This window comes from Stegodyphus dumicola, chromosome 9 (genome assembly GCF_044657685.1).
Source record: "Stegodyphus dumicola isolate Sdum_Otavi_A_Nest chromosome 9, ASM4465768v1".
Lineage (NCBI taxonomy): Eukaryota > Metazoa > Arthropoda > Arachnida > Araneae > Eresidae > Stegodyphus > Stegodyphus dumicola.
The window spans coordinates 175,228,625-175,234,448 of NC_140776.1; the positions used below are offsets into that span (position 1 = coordinate 175,228,625).

The 5,824-nt window shown below is 35.2% G+C and overlaps 1 non-coding gene across 1 annotated transcript; it reads right to left on the reverse strand.

The window, feature by feature from the left end:
* Positions 1-3,749: 3,749 nt before the first annotated feature.
* On the reverse strand, positions 3,750-3,821 carry TRNAK-CUU (transfer RNA lysine (anticodon CUU)). The gene has a single exon. It is a non-coding gene; the product is annotated as a tRNA-Lys (tRNA).
* Positions 3,822-5,824: the final 2,003 nt, after the last annotated feature.

Below are 5,824 nucleotides of genomic sequence, written 5' to 3' on the forward strand. Positions count from 1 at the left end.
CATTCTTATAAAATTTGACATCATGATGCAGGAAGATATTCACATATAAATTAAAGTAAGATAGCTGATTTGGGATTATCTGCTTATCTAATTTTTGGAATTATCGCATTTGGTTTATTGTATACTAATTATTGCTCTTCAAAGTTGCTTTTTTATTTCATTTATTATTATTTTTTTAATTATAAGAGCGAGAGAAAGTTGTTTGCATTATAAGGTATTTCTCCCACTTTCCTAGCGTCTTTCGTGATGTAGTGGTTCTACACGTTGGGCCGGTACCAGAGGTCCGTGGTTCGATTCCCAGCGAAGACGGTTGCATATTTTTCATATTTCCTGCTTCCAAAAAATACCGAATGAATCTACAACATAATAGAAAAAGAAAAAAAATTAAAAAATTTGAAAAAGAAAAAATAAAAGTACTCCAAGGTAATAAAATTACTCACTTATTTTCAAAGACATATAATTTACGTAATACATCACGTAAATTACATAATAATTAGTCCAAAGGAGCAATTTGCCATAAAGGAATATTAATTTCGTTTTGGCATGGCTCTATCACTTTTCAAATCGTTGCCACCGTATATTATCACTTTGTCTTATATTTAAAGAAAGTAAATAATGAAGAATCTGCATAAATGTATGTTTCTCGCATTGTGATAAAACAACGGTACCTAGAGCCATCAAAATTTGAATAACGTAATCTTCCATAGAATATGGGCACGTGGAAGCCCTAATTTGAATTTGAAATTTGTTTTATTATCGATTTCAGATTTTGTAACACTTCAACGAATTTTTGATTTAAAAACTAAACGATTTCAAAGCGAGCAATAGCAATACCGTACGAAAAAACATTTTTATGTCCAGCGCACGAGGCTCTGTATCGGAAATTCTAAAGATATGCTCGTTTTAAAATTAATTTGCGATATTGATGTTGAACTGAATTTTATTGTTTGAGTATGTGGAACATGATATTTAATAAATAAAGGTAACACACAAAACGTTAAAAAAAATTAAAAAAAAAAAAAAAAAAAAAAAAAAAACACTACCCTTGGACGTAATTTAAAATTTGAAACCTTTCAGGTTTTGTTTTGTGGCTGTGGTTTGTTTTTTATTGATGCACCTAACAGATGGGCCATCGTTGCCTCCTATGAAGGAACGGAGAAATCACATCCATGACTTCACCAAGATTCGAACCCAGGTTCTGTTTTTTGGACGTGTTTCAGGCCGTGTCACGAATATATTCTAGACAGTACATAAACCGCCTTGCCAGTCAGAGAATTTTAACTCATTGAGACAGATCCAAATCTATTCTCTTCGAACATCTAAAACGCCTTTGTATACGAATTTCTGTCGAAATGGATTTCCTTTCCCACTGCCAGGTAAAATGCTACGGAGTTAAAAATAACCTGCTTAATTGAAGTGATTACTTCTGTCTTGGGGATCTTTGTACGGTTTCCCTTACTGTGTGCAGTTTGACTTTAGGACATGATTGTAACTACGAGCATAAACTACTAGCTAAATGAATGAGCGTGAAGTCGTTATAATTTTTAGTCGTTTCAAAGGCATGATTGACATGTCATTTAGCCACTCGCGACACCAATGAGGCAGACACTAACGTGATGGGAGAAAGCCTCATATAGAAAATATACGTAGGCGTTCGAGCAATATGCCAATGTTTGAATGCACGGTGTTACGGACGACTTCGCTGAGAAAGAGTTCATCGCAAAAATTGATCATAGACTGAAAACCAGATTTACTTATCACATAGCACACGGCAACGGTGAGCAGTTGTTTCGCACGTTTTTAACTGCTCATTACATCATTTAATAGAAGGGCGAGTTCTTCAGCCTAAAAGTAAATAAGCCTCAACGCTTCCAGACAATGGTAGCCGAGAACCATAGAGCTAATTTTAGCAGGAATACCCTTCATCTTCGTAAATTGCATCTACAAATGCTTACTTTATTGATACATAGATGCATGAGTCTTCCGTAAATGTATTTATGTGACTACAGTGCACAGTAAATTAAAGCCATTTCAAAGCCATATTAACCAATAACAACAGATATTATATGCGAGAAACGAGTATAAGTGGTAAAGACACTAGACGTAAGGTTTCGTTTATTTAATAAAGACAAAACTCGGGGTATCTCTTTGCCTGAAGTTAGGAATCCTTCATGAATGAATTTCTAAGGAAAATTAACCTTGTCATTGAGGCTTCTTATATTTCTCGTAAAAGGAACTTAAAATCAGATTACTGTTTAAATGATTAAAAATTCCCCCAGGAGTAACAAACTAAACAAAAAATGTCATTTTTTTTTCTTTCTTTCTGTTAATTATAAAATTTTGCAGGTATTTTATGTAAGTTCCTTTTTACAGTCACTTTTCTTCCCGTCAAAATGTCCAGTATACTCCTTAGACCCAATCCTTGAAACAAGTAATTGAAGAATTTACAGTATTTCTTTTAATAAAGCTTGTTGTTTTTGTTAACTCATGCTCATTTGTCTGACCTATAGTCAGCACAAGCGCACAAAATTCCTTGTGGAAAGGAGCGCAGGGTGAAGCCTGTCGTTGGCAACGGCCTTAAGCACCATACAGGTGACATTGCGACTTTGCTCAGTTCCCCCCCCCCCAGTTTTGATAACAGGTCCGAGGATCTTCCACCCCTTTTTCCTTACCATCAGTCTCTCCCCTCACCTCCGAAAGGACTTTCGGCTCACCGCATATTTAGAGTTCCCCATGCCGCACAGGGACTATACCTTTACAAACCTCAATGCCTCCTTTCGAGAGTCAAACCCGGGCCCTTCGGTAAGGCATTCAGCGTGGCTAACCACTATGCCGGTTGCGCGGCTTTTAATGAAGCTTACTATGCATCTATGACAGAAATTGGAGAGAAAATAAATAATCGTCTGTTGCTTAGTAACATTGGTATTAGACCACAAAATCATTTATTTTTCTGCCGAAACGTGGCAAACGAAGGTCCTTAGTTGGTGAATCATATTTCATTGAGGCTTTTTATATCCGTGAAATTCTCTCTGTGAATGAAATTCTAATTTCCTCATCAGTCTACAAACAGATAAACACTTAATCTGATTCCGCTTGTCATTCCGTAAATGATATCACTTGCTTTATTTCGTTTTTTTTATTTTTCTCTTTCCTTCTTTGCAGAGTCATTAGGATTTTTTAGACAGGAGATGTGAAAAATGAGCAATGTCCTCGGGACTCGAACCTGGACCTCTCGAATACGAGCTGAGTGTGCTACCGTTATGCCACGAAGGCATGCAGAAAGAGGAGAAAATACCTTACTTACTGTCCTTAATTTGCTATCACTATTTGGTCTATTTTACCAATTTGTTGTTACCATTGTTTGCGTTTGTTGTTCGCGGTTTTTTTGTTTTGTTTTTGTCTTTAGTGTGTTCTCTTGTCTAAATGTTTGTATTTGTTCCTTTTCTTCGCTTTTATGTTTACAATTATTATTAACACATGATTATTTTCATTTAGATATTTTATGTTTCAATTTTTTCCTTTGTTGAAATGAGCGTGGCCTGTCATGACCATGAGACCAGCTTGTTTGATTAGGCGTGTCGGGCTGCGCTCACTACTAATACCTTACTTACGCCTCCGTTTAAAGGGTGACTAGGGATTAGGGGACCCAATGTTAAATCCTGGTTGTGAAGGATCCACATCCACCACCTTTTAGCTCGGGAAGCAAAGTCATTAGAATTTTTGAGACAGGAAACGTGAAAAATGAGCAATGTCCTCGCCGGGACTCGAACCTGGACCTCTCGAATAAGCGCCGAGTGTGTTAACCGCTACACCACGAAGACATGCAGATAGGATGGAGAAAATATGGAGGGCATCAATTAGCTACTAGTAAGTTCTCGAAAATTAATTGATCTTGCTTTCTATTTATGGTACATGTCTTTCATTTAACTGTAGATGAAGAAAAATATAGAGTTCAATCTCCAAAGATACTTTTGCTAAAATAAAACTAGCTCCAAATAACGTGGCTCCTGTTTACAATTTAAAATCAGTTTCACGTTCAACACGCATTTAAAGAGCATAATAAAACTATGATTCATTTCACTTCATTGTTTTGGAAGAAACAAATACTATTTCATAAAACCTTCTTTACAGGCAAATGTAAATCAAGTAAGGCTTGAATGTTTATTTTACGCATTCGCAATCGCTAATTAGAAACCAAACTACTTCTGAAGCTTAAAATGCTATAAACAGGACAATCAAACTAAGTGATTGTAAAAGTAAGCGCTAACGAAACATTTCCAAATATCTGAAACTCCTTAATAAGTTCTGCTACAGGACGATTTTATAACCCAAAGCTCGCAGTGGAGAATGCATATATGAAGGAAATACAATCGAGAGCAAAAGTAATTCCTTTTCAGTTAACGACTCCAAGATATCTTACAATCCCCGAGGCTCAAATCCGAAATGACTTTTCTCATCTCTGTTGATTTCCCTTTTAATTTCGTTTCTAGGGAATTTATTAATTTTAAATCTCATCTTAAAATTCATTTCAAAGTAGATGAATTGGTTGTAAATACCTAGTACTTAGACGTTGAAATTAAAAGTTCGTTCTACAGAAAGAGTAAAATGTCTATTTACAATTCAGATGCTAATGAGGTTTAGTGAGATAAAGTGACAATCAAGTAATTAACAAATCAATTTCGTTTGAAGTCTTGAAGTTTTAAGACGAAAATTACGTTAGAATTTGGTTTGGATTTAAAAGTAATTTAATCTTGGTTTGCTGAAATTATTGTCATTGGATTTCATATTCAAAAAACAAGATGTGGACACCATGTGACTTACTTGTATAGAATATTAAATTATACATAATTTTTCCTGCATTTCATTCAAACTTATTTCCTCGAATTTCAATTAAATATACGCCTAATTCAATAAATTCTGTTGTAACGTGGCGGCAAGGCACAAATGTATAAAATCTCAAAAACATCTGCGTTAAAAATTATAAAATACCGAAAAATATAAAACACTAAAGACATTTTAAAACAGTTAAAATGTTTTTTTTTTTTTTTTTTTTTGCAACTGAAATTAGAGTATCTAAGCAAAAGCAAGCAATTCGACCAGTGGTCAAAAGACAGATTTTTCGGTGTACAAAGCTGAAAGTTTACTTTTGGTCCCACTCGGCAGAAAGACACTGAAGGTGCAGAAGTTGACTGCTAAGCTTCAAATGTAAACAAATGACCACTCACCAAATTGTAAACCAAAACTAAAAACTGAAACTTTTGACTCCCTCCCTTCTTTCTGATGAGTCACTTTTGCTTGTCGTTTCCACACAAGACTGCAAACGCCTTTCTGCAGTCATGTGTGTGCTGCTACATTCGCTTCTATGGCAATAATATCAAAATTGTAAATGTTCTTTGATAGGCACTAGTAGAGGGCCAAATGAATTGTGGCCACAAAATGGAAATTTAAATAATAAATAAAAGGAATTTAATCCTGTCTACTTTGCTGTAATAGATTCTGTAGTAGAACACAGGTGGACAACGAACAGCTGGAATTTTGATGCCGTAGAATGCTGAAACGCCAATTCACAATGAGTAAGAAATTTGGCAGTTAAGGCATATTTAATTCAAATTTTATTTTAGTAAACATGTTGCGGCCACAATCAAGTCGGCACATTAACTGTGTCTATTCCAAGTTTGCATTTTTGATAACTTTGCAGAAAGAAGGAAACAACAGACAGACAGCAGTCCAGCCAGACCAAAGCTTTGAAAGCAAGTGCGTCATGTTCAGAGTGAATTCTTAATTCAGATTGAATTAGTTTTGGTGTTCAACGCATTTTGATTGG